Source organism: Rhyacophila brunnea, unplaced genomic scaffold, assembly GCF_057557595.1.
Source record: "Rhyacophila brunnea isolate RB1 unplaced genomic scaffold, BYU_Rbru_1.0 scaffold_14, whole genome shotgun sequence".
Taxonomy (NCBI): Eukaryota; Metazoa; Arthropoda; class Insecta; order Trichoptera; family Rhyacophilidae; genus Rhyacophila; species Rhyacophila brunnea.
This window is the reverse complement of record NW_028232796.1, coordinates 10,531,599-10,549,104: the sequence shown is the minus strand read 5'-3', so window position 1 is coordinate 10,549,104 and position 17,506 is coordinate 10,531,599. Positions and strand designations below refer to the sequence as shown.

The 17,506-nt window shown below is 33.9% G+C and overlaps 1 protein-coding gene across 1 annotated transcript in view; it reads right to left on the bottom strand.

Moving 5' to 3' along the window:
- The window catches only part of LOC147075605 (organic cation transporter protein), a 51,017-nt gene that overhangs the window by 20,448 nt on the left and 13,063 nt on the right, over positions 1 to 17,506 (bottom strand). The window lies entirely within an intron of this gene.

Genomic DNA, 17,506 nt, shown 5'->3' with positions numbered 1-17,506 from the left:
GCCAGCATTCCAATTTCGTCCGATGGAGGTTAAGTAGATATGAGACCTTTGGCAACTAAAAAACAATCAATTCACTCAAAGCGATAAGTAGAGGCACGATGCTCTTGTGTTTCCAGAAGCACTTTGATCGATAATACTGCGCCGAATGCACAAAATAGGTAGGTGCCTACCTAATATTATTAGATACAATAATATCATCGTTGATAGATTGAAATCTATCCATTACATGCAGTGACGTCCCATTTCATTTTTAGTCACAAATTGTGTGCCAATTCGTTATGTAACTAGCACTATAACTATAAACCTACAACATTTTTTTCATATTCTGCTAACGTGTCTACACATACCCGATATTGCCATACTTATACAAATTGTACAGATATTTTGGTTTGCAAATTAATTCTACCTACATTGCAATAAGGATGCATACTTATTGCGCATTCGTGCTAATTTTATAGTCACGTTAGAGTAGTACCTATATAATTTGGTTTATGGTAATCTAATTTGCTTTTTCGGCTATCTACTGCTTACTCACGTACCTAATTACCCAACTGTTTTCTGGAATCTCTATCCTGAGTTGTCTCTCTCCAGTCGCTTTATTAACCTTCATGCGTTCTTCTCGACGTTGTTCGTACATTACCCCAGAGGGGCGCCCAATGGGCCCCAAAACTGCCTACTGGGGTTCCTTTATAAACCTTATAGAAAGTTCTAGATCAGTGGTTCTCATGTGCGGCCACCAGAGGATTTCGCTGCGGCCACCAACATCACTTTCAGTATTTAATTTAATTAACTGGGCTAACCTCAATATGCGTTATTGGAAATGAGTCATGGCCAAGTACTTAAAAACTATTTTAATAATACCGTGGTTGAAAAATTTTGGACCAAGTACATTTTATATATGATTATAAAATGTACTTCGTATATTTATATATAGAAGTTATACATTGACCAAGAATCATGTCAATTCAAAGAATTGGCAACAATTGCTTTATTAATATTGTCGATTTTTCCTACTACTGTATACTGTGAAAATCATTCAGTGTAATGCACTTCATAAAAAACAAATATCGAAGCCAGTTGACAGAATATGTAAACTTAGAAGCCATCCATGGACTGAAACCGTATGCGGTTTAGATCCGTGTGCCATACTATACTTATGGTTTTTCTTCATGAAAATACATTTTCACTAAATTTGTAAGTGTAAGTGTATGGTATAAACGGATACGATCAGATGCTTATAATATACTTTGTGAAAATATATTTTCATGCACAGAAAAGATAAGCTTAGTATGGTACACGGTTCGAAACCGCATACGGTTTCAGTCCATGGATGGCCAGTTAGAGGCCATCCATCGACGGAAACCGTATGCGGTTTAGATCCGTGTGCCATAGAAAACTTATGATTTTTGTTCATGAAAATATATTTTCACTAAATTTGTAAGTGTAAGTGTATTGTATAAACGAATACGATTAGATGATTATAATATACTTTGTGAAAATATATTTCCACGAACAGAAAAGATAAGCTTAGTATGGCACACGATTCGAAACCGCATACGGTTTCAGTCCATGGATGGCCTATAAGACGCAGTCATGCGGCTCGCATTGGAAAAAACGAGTATTGAGGAATTTCCATATGAATTATTTTTAAATAAATAGATATGCTTACTAAAATGTTCAAATGTCTTTTATTAAATGAACTTTTCTATAAATAAATTTATCCATTTTTTTAGTAAATAAAATTTAGCTTTCACTTTTTCAATCACAACAAAAGTGAAATTTGGTGCGGCCACCAGACGTTTCCATAGAACTGTCAATGTCAATTATGCGGCCACAGTTAAATTTCACGTGAGAACCACCGCTCTAGATCTTAAGTAATAATACATAATTGACAAATAATAATCATCGTCTGATCTACGATTGAAGTATAAAAGGAAGTAAAATTGAATCTGTCGTACTTACTCATCGTATCATAGGACAGTCATACCAAATATTAGATTCCTAAATATCTGATAATATAACAAATATATATAATATAAAAAAAAAACATATATGACTTTACATTCTAAATTATTATACGAAACTAATTAGCATCAAAATATCATTAGTTAATCCACTTGCAAATAAGTAATATTATAAAAATATACCGATGATATAAATCTCGTTGATGGTCACTCGAATTTGGTCTTTAGCGAATTTAGCGATTAATTTTGACGCAAATGACTCAACCGATTCGTCGGATAATTTAAATAGGTGCCAAACAATTCAAACAAATTAGAAAAGTATTCAAATGTACCGAAATCTATAAAAAAAAAAGTTGGATATTATTATCAATTTGTCTGAACAAATTGATAATTGTATTTCTTTAATAATATCGATTCAGATATCACATATCAAATGCTTGACTATCATTCAACAACGTTAAGATCGGTGACGCCCAGTGTGAGTAAGCAGATCATGTGTTGCTAATATACATCAGATTGAATGGAAGAAATTGCAGATATTATAGGTATACCCACATAGTTAGTGCCTATATTTATTGTTTTGAGACGAAATTGATAATTTGGGCCTCAAAACCAGTCGGTCATCATAGTATTATTATGCCCTACGTCACTGTTTTCAGACATTTTTTTTTTAGAAATGAAAGTCGAAGAATAACACGTACCTAGATAACTGATATTATAATTTAAATTGAACTAATGCACCGCGATGCCAAAAACCGATATTACGATTACGAATTCGTTCGAATGAGATCATTACATATATATTTTTTTTAGATAATGACAAAATAACAAGTTGTCGCTTACTTATCGGACAAATTTATCTAAATGACATTTACTTACATCTCTGCAAAGTGCACATACAGTTTAAATTGCTTATCTTATATTCCCACACTATTTTTCTTGATTTTGCCAAACTTTGATAACATCACAAACTTTTCCCAACCAAAATTCAAACAGTAATTTATTCTTTAATGTCAGAAAGTGTCATTTTTAAATCGTATTTTTGTTTATTGATTGCTACGAATTTTAAAAACCTATTATAACGATTCAGCGCATCAATTATATACACAAGACTGCTATCGGCGGTTATCGAGGGTAGATTATCATAATATGTTTGTATTGAGGTACATACCTATTATAATTGTTACAATAAGTTAGCCGCCTAAACAGTCAAAAATGTCTTAAAATTTAGCATAGCCAAGAGAGGTGCTGTTAAAACATAGCACGTACTGTAACAATTATAACTAACTTATTATAAAAATTATAATACTTCGACACAACATAATATGACAAACTACACTCGATAGCGGCTGATAACAGTCATGCCTATAGAATAGCTGCGCAGATGCCCTTAGAGTTTTTAAAATGTATTATCTGATTATGATACATTTGCATTTGTTTTTTATCCGAGCTTAAGTAGGTCTAGGAATAATTAAAGCTTATCTAACAAAATTTCACGAGGAGTGGGCAAGGTAGACGAGCTGTTTCAAATAATTTAAAATGCATTACAGCAGCATAATATACATTATATCGAAGTAATTGGAAGGATTGAACCTACCTGCAGGCATGTGATGGTATTGGTGTAGCTGTATTATAAAATTGCCGTGTCTTACATGTGACAGTTTATATATTAATAACGAGGTTATCTTTAAATAATATAGGTTATATTTATCTGTAGCAGAATAATTTGGATGCCCTCAGAATTTATTAAATTTATTTTCTCTGTCGACTTATGATACATGGATTTTTGGCCAGTAAAGATGTAAGATTGCCATCTAACAAAATGCATGCGAAGTGGGTAAGTTAAACTTAAACTTATTTGAATTTTTCACCATATCAATACTATGTTTCATTAGAAAATAGCAAATCTCACACCACACCACATTTGAGCCGGTGCCTAGGGAGTTGTTCTGGGCAGCTAGTAAATATATTAAACGAATAAACTATTTTCGAAAATCAAAAGCGAGATTAGTTGTTAGGTAATTAATTATTTTTAATTCTGCACTATTTACAAAGCTACAGAAAAAGATCTGCTGACTATATCGAGAAGTCAACGTATTTCTGTAGAATATGAATTATTTGTTGGCGTAGTAAAAGTGGTGTTATAACCAAAGACATTCTATTTCGACTTCGATAATGAGTTTCGAAAAAATTCGCCTATCCGTTAAAAGGATTCCCGCTATATTATTAGACCGTCTTTCAGTCAGCTGAGATGGAATTGTGAGTTAATATAATACATCTGCCAGTTTACGACAAATGAAGGGGGGCCAAGTATTTCTCCGTGATGCATCGACCGACTTCGAAGCATTTTCTCAAAATACATTTTGTCTACGCGGCTGCCTAAAATCACAATAGACGACAAAATACCAAAATAATCAGTTACTCCAAGCCAAAAGTTATGAGATAACAGTGTAAAGACCTTCCCGCTGTGAAGATTTCTATTTCAAATTCTCTTGCATAAACCCAACTAATTCGCTGTATGTAGGTATCTTACTATATAATATGCATTTCATATTGATATAATTTTTTTGTTGTTGTGATTTTACCGAGGCTTTGACTGCGACTCGCTGTCATATAGCCTCTTCTCTTCTAGAGGGGTATCCGCCGATCAGGTCCTCACTCCTATTCTATTAAAGAACTTTACAATTTTGCCAAGCACTTCCGTCTTACCCACCGCCAGGGCACCTTTCAATTCGTCGACTTAAATTCTGCAATGTATTATATGTCTATTATTATATACGTAGGTTCTCAAATCACCCTGCTGGAGTAGTCAGGGAACTCAAAAATAATGGGAACTGAAATACCTAACGGGTAAGGAGAAGCAGGCAACTGATCTCGAGTAAGGAAGAATACGGTATAAATTTAAACACGTGTCAAGAACACGTCATACGTCGAATACTAACAACTTGTCTCGGTTTATGCATTGACATGGGTGTATTACACACACTATTGCACGTCTATAATGCGTGATTCATTTTCGTAGGACACTTACACATTCAAAACCCTGCGTCAAAATTGACTATCGGAATTCTATTTATTATCTGTTCTGTGAGAGCGATATATGGACTGCAGGGGTGTCATGGAAAGTAGTAACAGACGCGGCCCGTGACCGAAGGGAATGATACGATTGTATGCAGAGTGAAACAAGCACACCATGGTTTCTATATTCTGGCTAGCACATCACAACACTACGTGTAGTACCCACTACAACCCCTCCCCCGCTTTTAAATTTAAAAAAAATGTCCCAACGTTACCCTATCGCCATACAACGCTATGACGTGTCGGTCAGACACGTACTGTAAGTAGAGTTGGGTTTCGGGAATTTCCCGACGTGAATTCTCGAGAAATTTTCGAGATTTTCATTCCCGAAATTCGACAATTGAAATTTTTAACATTTCGGGACATCCCGGATCTCGAGAATCTTTTTCTCGGTATCCGGAATTTCTTTATTGTCAAATATTAACTGAAAAAACGACTTTCTATATGGAAAAAGTGGATAGAAAACACAAAATTCAAGGACTGATCGGGGCATTTAACACAATTAAGCCAACGTCGACTCAAAATGAGAGCAATTTTGCAACATCAGGGATTTTTTTGTCTCAAAAACGCACGCGATTGTCAGACGCAGAAATTGACAGTCTGTGTTTTTTGAAATCCTATTTTAATAAGAAATGTTTTGAAGTATTTTTGTTTTCCTACTTCTATTTTGTTTGTCTTCTTACATAAATAAAAAAATCATATTTTTTTTGGAATTTGTCTGTTTTTACACAGATTTCAGGATTTTTACAGGCCTTTTTTATTTTATTTCTCCTGCGGCGCGATTTCGTTACTTCCTTTCGAATGACTTCTAATGTAAAGATAGAATTTTTAAGTAAAATCTACACGAATGAAATATCTATAAATAATTTGATAATATGCAATAATATAATATTGTTTATCAGATCGTTAGATGCTTTTGATGTGTGTTGCTAGGGGTCTGGATCCACTATCATCATGATTACTGAATGTCTCTTATTCCCTTATTGAATACCTGCAAGTGCTCAATTATTATTAACAAATCACTATTGAAATGAAACACACAACTCACAAAAAGTTCTAAAACGCTTTCGGCCATGTTGTGTTACACATCTGTCAATTTATCGTTTCGAATGTTATTGATCGTAGAATTCAATCAAAAATATCATTAAATTCCAATGACGCGCATGACTGAAACCTATGAAGGGTCTATATAATACCTACTTACATGTATTTTTTTTACTATTTATGGGTTTTTAATGTAGTGAAGTAGGCGTCTAATTATTTTAATTTAGTTCAAATCATCGTCTTATAATTGGAATAATAATGGAACTCTATTAGGTAGGTATTACATAATTACATTACCTACTAGATAAATATATTATATTTTATTCAACTACGAATAACCACTCGTAGGTAGACGTAGGTATATTAAGGCGTGCGCCCACATAAAAAGTTGTCAACATGATATAATATGACATAGAAAGTAAAAAATTATACCGACTATAAATACTGTTAATTGTTGGTGTTAATTAACAATGGACAACGCGTAATTTTTTATCTAAATGTTACATAGTCATCTCTTTCCGGTATGACAGCTCACAGTGAATTGTGCTACGACTGCTACGGCGAATTGTATTATTTTTATATGCCTGAAGTCCTCGTTTGTATAACCTATAACACCTGACATGTATGAATACCAGTTCAAGCACCGATGAATGGGACTAAATGTAGTGGACCTGAAGAAAGACAGTTCAGGAATATCACATGACTTGGTGAATTGACAGTGTGCAAGACCTGTGAGTGCTGGAAGATGATAACTCGATAAGGAAATCGGACGACCAAGTGAGGAATCTGTTTGGAGTGACCAATGTCCAACCCGGTATATAAGTTACATATCGGCATCTAACAAGTTCTTTTTACTCACCACGGGGTTAATTGAATCTCTCCCCAATATGCATATACTAATGTCAATGCATTCGAATCCTTTTCAGAACGAGATTTGTACCATCCCACCCCGGTAAGCGAGAAATACACGCAATAACTTTCTTAATTTTTACATAGGTCATTTAATTAATTATTTTATTATCGAGGAACAACCATTATGGTATTATATAATTTACAACAAATATTTTATTTTGTAAAACTAGTACTTAAATATATGTGTAAAATAACGACTAGTTGAGATGTATAAAATAAATTAAGTAGGTAGTTATACCTACCCCGTTTTACGGGTGCATGGATTTACTGCTGACAGTACGTTTTATCGCGGTCATAACAAGAAAATGCACGTGTAAATACGTATTGTGCAAGTTGCAAGATTGCAAGCATGAATCAAAAAAATTCAGCGTCTTCTGAATTTTCACGCGATAGTTGGAACTTGCATGACGTAGATGTCGTAGATGTTGTTGAGAACGATAGTGGCGAACCTGCCGGAAAAATACGAACTACACCGCGCAGAACATTTTTGACGTTTACCGACAAGGCCTGAACAAAAACGATGCATGAGTGCGAGTGAGAAAGTATTCGGCACCCTTACAATCCCTGCGACACGCGTTAGAGTAAGATAAAAGGTCTACATATCTGTGAGCTAGTTTCCAAAAGTATCGCCATCAAATCGGGGCGAAACGCTTCACATACGCGAGTTGCTAAAATTTATATTTTTTGTGTTAAACATAAAGTCAATGGTAAATATTTTTAGCTAATTAAGTAGAAAAGGTGGTTCTGTGTGTTGTCTTAAAATGTGGTAGCCGTACTGATAAGCAAGAAGATGGTATTACGTTTCATAGGTAAGTTGATACATGTTCGTGATAATTTATTTGTATATTATTATATATTTTAATATCAGTGACCTAGTGTTTCTTTAAAATAACTTAAATTATGGATATCTTTGCCTAATGGTTGCATTTTGACCGCTTAAAAATACTATATAACGTAAAAAAAAGAAAATTATATTTCTTTCTAGAGCGTTTAGTGCGAGCACTTTGGGCGAGCACTAGTGAAATGGTCTATGGTCTCGAACATTTGTAGACGAATGCGTTCGCTTGCCCACAAACCAAACGCAAGGCACGCGGCTTCATTTAGCAATGCAACGGGTGGCGTAGTTTTCACATCCTATCAAAGAGCACCATACAATGACAATAACGCGTCTCGCTTACGTTGAAAGAATGGGATTGGCGAGACAGTCGGCACTATTACGTATAAATAATAGTTATTATCACGATAATTGAATTTACACACTATTGATGCAAGTAAAAAGTAAATCCATGCAAGTGTACAGGCGCTATTAATTATTTAACCATGTAATCAGGGCTCGAAATGGACCGAAGCGCACCGGAGCGCCGTTCCTGTTCGTGAAATCGGTAAAATTATCGCTCCGTCTCGTGGAAAAAAAAAATTGACCGAATGAGCTAGATAGGCCATATAATAGAAAATCTAATACACTTATTTTTATAAAAAAACACATACAATTTGATAACTATGTGAATATCTTCAGAAAACTGTAGACCGCTCCGGTTCGTAAATTTTCCCATTTCGAGCGCTGCATGTAATGAAGTAGGTAAGTACATTATGTACAATAATAAAGATATCAGACGTGTATTTTTTACGTGATATCGATGTAGGGATGGTCTCTACGAGCCCCTAAGGAAGAGTCGCCCCTGTATATGTAACAGTATTAAATAAGAAAAATTTTATAAGGATCATTTTGACATATTGTTCAATTCAATATTTATTTATAATTAACTTAACATCAAATTGTACTCACAACTCAGCATTTTTGTACGTCTTTTGTCATACGAAGGCGTAATTTAAATATAAAAAATCAAGGCAGTGATATATTCATAAAAAAATGATTGCATTGTCAGTGGTTTATAATACTCGTATGTGGCACACTTCTGTAAAACAAATACGACAAGCACTAGGCACGACGACATATGGCATCGTTTAATATTCCTATGTAAATTTATGAGCATGTGGTTTTGCACATATTTTGTATTCTTCGAAAATTTTAATTTAGTGCTTTGACAATCACACAATAAAAAAAGGTGAATAACGAAGGTACTGAAGTGATTAAATCAACTCTATAATAATATAATTAAGTACATAACTAGTAAATAAAAAAAATCGTGGATTAGCGGTTGTTACTTATTAGCAATTCACTCAACCCATTTACTTAAAAAATAATCTCCAATAAGATATGTAAGGACGTAGTCGAAGCCGGTATATTTCGTTTAAAGGTGAAAGTGTCAATTTATAATATATACAATGCGGAGACCTCGGCTTCAAAATCTTGGTGTATATCGGTGAATAGAATGATGTTTGAAAGTTTATGTTAAATTTAACATTTATAACAAAAACTATGAAATTTTCAAAAATCGTTTTGTCACTTTCTAAAAAACTACATTTTAATGATAAAAATATTCATAAAATACGATTTACCTACTATATAATACTTAATAATTGTTTAATTAATTACTTAATTTATTTATTTTAAAAAGTCGCATTGAGTACATAACAAATTATTAATTCAAGACGTTCACAACATGACATTTATAATAAAAAGTGCAGGTAAATCAAATTAGTAGAAAAAAACAACAATAATTTAAGAAAAATACAAATTAAACAATAAAATAGTATTTTAAAAACAAAATACATATTGCATCGCTAAAAATGTCCAACATCTCTAGGGAGTGCATTGACCAGTCGCACAGCCCTCGCTATTGGTGCCTGGTGAGCCTGACATGAGAAACAGCTTTCACCCAAAATAGGTTATGGCTGAGACCACGCATGTAATTGACGGGTGCATAAAAATTAAAAGTTTTCAGAATATCATGATTGGAAACTACTGGAGAGCAGGGAAATATGCCTTAAGAGCAGAAGTGAGCTGCTGAGAATGAAAGTTAGTCGGAAAATACTCGTTTGAGAAACTGTTAAAAGGTAAATATTAAATTTATATACTTACATTAAAATAAAGATGTCGAAGAAATTTCTTCTGAATACGCTCTAAAATAAGCTAACCACCTTATAAGGACTGCAAATAATTTAATGTCAGATGTAAGGTGTATGGTGATACCAACTCAATCCGTGTCGGCATATTGATCGGCGACATTAAATATATTACCGGAATTACAAAATTATAAATTCTCTAAAAATGTCCATTTCCTGGAGTGTCCAATTATTGCAAACTCAGTAAATAGCTTGCCGCGGATTATTTCCGCGATATCCATTTTTCCACAGCGTCAACTATATCCGATGACGCAAACTCCATATAGTAGCCGACTCAAATACAATATGTAATTATTATTTCCTAAATATTCTTTTCAAGATATTATTTTGATTGTGAGTACTTACATCAATAAGTTCCCGACTTGTTAGAATCTCACTCTCTATATCGCTCCGCACAACATCTCATTCTACCGAGACTCGGACCTCGGAACCGTATCATAAGTATTGTAACATAACTACTGTAACATACTCTTGTAGGTACCAACTGTTTACGCTGCAAATAAAACTCGCTCCTCCATCCATCGGAGCAACCACCAAATTTTGACTTCTAATCTCTCCTTCTGACGACCTCTTCATCCATCACACCATGATTCCTCACAGTCTCACAGTGGTGACTCCCCACAGTCCCCACAGGTATATTAATTATTTAAAATAAAAGCTTTTACTAAAATATTACATTGCAGTTCTTGCTTGCACACGTCCCATCAATTTTAGCAGAAAAGCAGGTATAGTATTTTCACATTGCAATTTTTGGCGCGGGTTACAAAAGTTCCCACTTTTACAATGGGGACGCCACGCAGAAAAGATTGGCAATATTTTGACAATTTAAACTAGAGAAATCATAACCTACCACAAAGCCACTCTAACTGAGCATATGTTCAATCAATATTGAAACAGTTGCTGTCTCGAATCTATCTACTTGAAAGAAAAAAAATATAGGTATACGGTGACCATATTTATTTGGCGGAAATAGCGAACATAGTGGGCTTTTTAAATATTTTCTTGACTTCCCAGAGATTTTTTAAGCTCTCATTCTAAATGTTTTCTTCCCCAAAGATGTAAATTTGTACAGTTACGGGTTATATTTAAGGGGTTCAGGAAAAATAAAATACGATTTTCAGAATACAGAATAACCCCCGTTTCAGATGGGACACTGGTGTCGCGCTCGTATATAATAAGGAGGCCTTTGTATTCTTTAAAAGAATACTATTTTATGTAATAAAAATACTTTATGCAGTCATCAAATGTTTAAAATAAATATAAAGGATAATAAGGCTTCAAAATTATATAAATATATTATCTACAACGTTTAAGGTATGTCCAGGATCATCCTTTGAAAATAGAAAAAAAGCTCCATTTTGACCCACGCTGAGCACGTCCGCCCTTAAGGGGTTCAGGAAAAATAAAATACGATTTTCATAATACAACAAAAAACTTCAAGTATAAAATAAATCTATAGAACATTATGCTTAAATAAATGACGGATGGTCAACGTAGATCGAGCTCAATTAAATGGAATATTAAATTACTTACCACTTTGGTAGAATGTGTGCTGACATACTATGTCTGTTGTATACAACAAATTATCATGCTAGGTATATCTATCGTAAAAGTAAAAATAATAATATATTATCTCTCATTCACTTACATTTTACAACTAATTAGTGCCTCATGCAAAGATGTCACCGTTAAATTAACCTGAATACGTACTACAGTAAACAGTAGTAGGATTAGGAAACGCAAATGACACTTTTAAAATACCTAGTAAATCATAATTCTTAATATACCTACGTATACGGGGTTCAAACAAAGGATAGTATATTATATTTGTGTATTCATACACAGGATAAAATTAACCGGTAATTAAAACAAACATAATATTATGTATATTACCATAGTTGCTTGTATTCTGGAATCTGTTTACTATAAAGAATTTTGATATTGCTCTTCGCTGCTTTTTTTTATATTACTTTTCAAATGAGTGCCCCCCCCCGCCCATAGTAAATACTCCATATATAGAAATCGATATGGCTTGACCACGAGAGGTTTGTATTAAGTGTATCAAAGTGAGAATGATATCAATCAACCAACGATATATCTTCATTCTCCGTTATCACCATGTTATTATTAGACAAATTGCCACAATGGATATGTGTTACATACCATTTAATTCTTCCCCCTGTAACCATTACCAGTAATATGCATATTATACATGATATACAATTACTACTAGTGTTGGGTATTTCCCGAGAAAATCTCAATCTCGAGATTAGGAATTTCACGAAATGATGAAATTTTGAATTCTGGGGATTGGGGATTTCCAGAAAAGAATTCTTGAGATATCGAGAAATTGAAAAAAAAACTGTAAACATCCTAAAATCAGTGTAAAAACAGACAAATTCGAAAAAATATGATTTTTTTTATTATTTATGTAAGAAGACAAACAAAATAGACGTAGGAAAACAAAAATAATTCAAAACATTGCTTATTAAAATAGACTTTCAAAAAACACAGACTGTCAACTGCTGCGTCTGACAATCGCGTACGCTTTTGAGACACAAAATTCCCTGATGATTAATTTTCCAAACAGCAAACTTTGAATCCATGGATTGCGAGGCGGCCTTTTTGTCCACTAGGTTCTCTAAATCGTGAGCGAATGAGTGGCAAGGATTGTTCCTACAAAAGTATTTCGAAATATTTTTTAATCATGTGTAACCAGAGGGAAGATCAATAATAAATAAACTTATAGCTACTCCATACCTCACAATGACCAATACCTACCCTTTTAAGTTGAATTGGATTTTAATAATTTTAAGCAGAACTAGTAGTAATTAGAGTTGGGTTTCGGGAATTTCCCGACGGGAATTCTCGAAAAATTTTCGAGATTTTCCATCCCGAATTTCGGGTATTGAAATTTTTAACATTTCACTATCAAATATTAATTGAAAAAATGATTTTCTATATGGAAAAAGTGGACAGAAAATACAAAACGTTCAAAGACTGATCGGGGCCAATGAAGCCAACGTCGACTCAAAATGAGCGCAATTTTTTCAGCATCAGGGAATTTCGTGTCTCAAAAGCGTAGGTACGCGATTGGCAGTCTGTGTTTTTTGAAATTCTATTTTAATAAATAATGTTTTGAATTATTTTTGTATTCCTTCTTCTATTTTGTTTGTCTTCTTACATAAGTAAATAAAAAAATCATATTTTTTTGGAATTTGTCTGTTTTTACACTGATTTTAGGATTTTTGCAAGTTTTTTTTTTAAATTACCCGATATCTCGAGAATTATTTTCTGGAAATCCCGAATCTCGTGATTGAGATTTTCTCGGGAAATACCCAACTCTAATTGTAACCTCATCGAGATCGAACGCGGATGAAAAGCCAGCGCCTTACGCACTGGACTAGGAGGGCCGCCAGATAGTGTTCTAGCATTGCCGGTAAAAAATAAATTTCTAAAATATTTAAGTATTATTTTATGATTTATTTTGTTTATTTGGGAAGGTACAGACTGTTAATCCTCAGTGAACTGATATAATCACCGTGCATACCGTTTCCGCAAATTATTGACACTAATTTTATTAGTTAAAAAATCTTGTGAAATATATTTATAAACTACCTTTTGATGTCAATTAGCTTTTACACGCAAATTACTACATAAATATGCATAATATATTATATATACTTACTTACTTACAGAGATTAAGATTCATAAAAATAAAATAGGTTAGTATCTTTGTAAATATTATAAAATCTTTAGACTAACAATTAATAAATTATATCGCGTAGGTATTGATAAACTAAAAAAAAACAATCAATTAAAAAACGGAAGTTGAATTAATCGAGATGATACCATTGTAGAAGTCAAAATATTGTAGTCTTTATTATGTATTAGATAACCTTTTAAAATTGTTTAAGTATTCTGCTGACGTATTTTATTGGCGTCAAAAGAAACGTAGTAAAGTTAATAAATAAAAACTACGGAATAAAACAGTAAATCAATTAATCAAGTTTTGCGGACTTTAAACCAGACCGGAGTCAAAAATACAAAACGTTTATTTATAAGAGCATCAGATGAAACGGCTCTGAACGAAACACCAAAACTTATGATGTAATATCAACGAACTATAATTTATTTCAATCCAACCTGATATAATAATTATTACTCGACATAGTTACGGTAAATAATATTATATCCACTGTACTATCCAATAAAACGGCATTAAAATAATATATTACTTAGGTATAGGTATGTATCTACAGTGATGTCCCTAGACAAAATGCTGCCACTGGGCAGCGTTAAAATGCCGCCCCAGTGTACAGTATTTTACAGTATCTTTATGATCCGTGCACGTGTCGTTTCTGGTCACCATGTATGTCGAAGGGTAACGGAAGTAAACTAGACATCGCGAATCCGACAACGGTCCTGGTAAACCTTTTATGTTAATTAACACATTTTGTTTCAAACCAGTGAGAAGGATATTTCCGTTATTACTAAATTTAGGTAAGTAGCTATTTCTATATTGTATAGTACCAAATGATTTTCCTCGATTTGCCATCCTTCGAGTAACTGCCGCCCACAAGCGACGCTCAATCTACCTACCCTCACGGGACGTCGCTGTGTATCTATATTGGTAGGTAATTAATTTCGATAATATTGTCTCATTGATGTTGTTTCTGTCACTTTTTGGATAAAATGATTGGAGGGATTGGACACCACCTCTATTTCTATTCTTCTACCATTATTCTAACACTATTTCCTCCCTCTACGTCTTGGGTTGTTCAATGGGTCGTGACTCCATATTAGGTATCGTGCCCTATTGAGTGGGTCGACAAAATATTTTCGACAATAACAATAATAATATGTTTGAGATAATAACGTAAATACGATACAAAAATAAAACTTTCCTAGCCCACCGCGGGTCGACAGTAATATTCGGTATTCGGCAAAAACTCAGAGATATCTTGGGTGAAGATGTTGTTAATATTAAACCGAAACCAAAGAGATTATTAATTCATTGAAATACAATGTCGCCATAGTTTTGACAAAGCACACAGTTTTTGTGTGCGTACTGGTTGAAATTAAAAGTTAGCAACACTAGTAAATAAAGCACTGAATGTACAGATAATGCCCTTTGCAACAGTAAATTGTTGAAATCAAACTACAACAATACCAAATTGCGCATAGACTACAGTTGCAGTCCAATGCCGGGTCCACACTGGCAACATGTCGCGCGACAACCTCGTTAAATTTTACAATAAGTATGATAATATAACATGTTGCCAGTGTAGACCCGGCATAATGATGGCCAAGGGTGCAGATTATATTATATTCTTTTCACCACTACAAGAGACCATGATGCCCAATGCCAGATATGTAATGCAACAGTAGTGTAGTAGTAATGGTACTATAATAAATAACAGTTACGAACATCCAGACTTTCGTTACACACATCGTAGAATGGTGTCAAATTCGTTTGACAGTGCAGGCGATTCATATAGGTGTTGGTAGCATAACACCGTTTCAAAGTGCTTCGTCATGTTGGATAATATACGTAATTATACATTTTCCGCGGAATCATTCGGTTGGCAACATTGACGTGATGTTGAACAAAAATCCAACGGAGATGAAGCTACTTGCGCTAGCACTTCCATCACGTAAAACGGCCATTTTGAAATCGGTTTGACCGCAGGCAATGCACACGCTACGCCTGCACTGCGATTCCAAATTTAACAAACGAACAAATTAAATGTCCGAATGTAGGTAGACAGGGGCCAGGGGCCTTATGTTCTAACTTGTGACATTAAGTCACCCGACGACATGACGTAATTGTGACGTAAGCCAATACACGCCCAACGCACACGGCTCAAACATGCTGAAACACCTATTTGTGTATGGGGACAATGGATAACGCCAGTGTTTGAGCAGCGTTAATTTCTCGAATGCTATTATCACTCCGGTAGTACATCACAATGATGTCATATGACGTCATGTCGACCGGGCGACTGGGACTCGCAAGTTCTAACATAAGGCCCCAGGGCCTACGAATGTTTCGGCTGATTGTGCAAAATTGGTGACTTCTACATTCATAGCAGGTGAAATCTGATATACAAAACCGTGGATAGTAAACATATATTTTCTTCTGGTGGCATATTTTTTGCAATTATTGATATCAATAATAGTAGGTATCAACATTATTGTTGAGCTTTTGCATCCTGTAAGTTCATTCTTTGTCGGCCTGTTTTGTTCATAATCATTTTCAACATATATTTTTTGGACCCCGGAACCCCTACCAATTTGGGGGCTCTGGACTAGGTTTTGACTGGTTAGTATACTATAATGATGCTTGGTTAATTGTTGATTGTTACCTCTAGCTGTCGACCATATTAGTTGGGTTGTGGTTAATTAAGATATTGTAAATATAATTGACACGATAAGGAAACTAATTATTCAATTGATCCAGCGACCTGTCGCTATTTTCAAGGCGATCGTCGCAGTTATTAATTTGACGATTGATTCAGTTAAGAAATTCTGCTTTTCCAACATTGAACAATTTCCCCGGCCTTGGTCATTTGCAGAAGCACGTTATTATGTTTTTTTTCAAGCTGAGAGCTTGATTAGTCAGAGTTGAAAACAAGGTTTTTTTGTAGGACGTTCATCGGTAAGGGTTGCCGGTCTTACTATTAATTCTTGATGGTTATTATTTACAATAATTACAAGATAAAAAGAACTTTTTATATGGGTACAAACGTTTTTAAATTCTGTTGAACCATATAAACTTGACTTGACTAGCTAAAACGATCAAAAAAAATGTACTTGACATGTCATATTGATTTCCATAGTAACGCAAGTATATATTAATAATTTAGTTGCAACCAATAATGGTGTCGAAATAACTTTTCATACAAAACAGAATTAACTGAAAATAAATTCAATTCTACTTAAAGATGGCTAAAAGTATTAAAAAAATCATTGGCATCGTGTTATGATACATTCTAAAAGTTTTAAATGTCTAGCTAGTCGGGAAGTTAGTTAAAAATCGATTGCAAGATTTGTACCGGACAAAGAACCACCGGATAAATAAGAATACGAGCTAAGAAAGACGTTGTAATGAAAAACATATAAGTATTGTAATTAACTATTTCTTTTATTCAACGAATAATTCACAATATTCAAGAATGTAGGTAGTATGTACCTACTAATGATTAGTACTAAGCCCGAGTAAATAAACCCTTACGCACGCGCAGACTGAAAAATCTAAACTGTATTAACTCAATAAAATATGATAATAATGTTACACTTTCATGTAATCATAAAACCAAAATGTAAATAAGTAATTATTGTTGACTGTACTCATTTCTCTTTTTACCACCAAATAGCATAATATTATCTCACACCACATTGGTCTCATAATATGTAACGCTACTGAGTATCTAATATATTAAATAAATGTCGTAGGTATCTCATTCAATTACTTATTA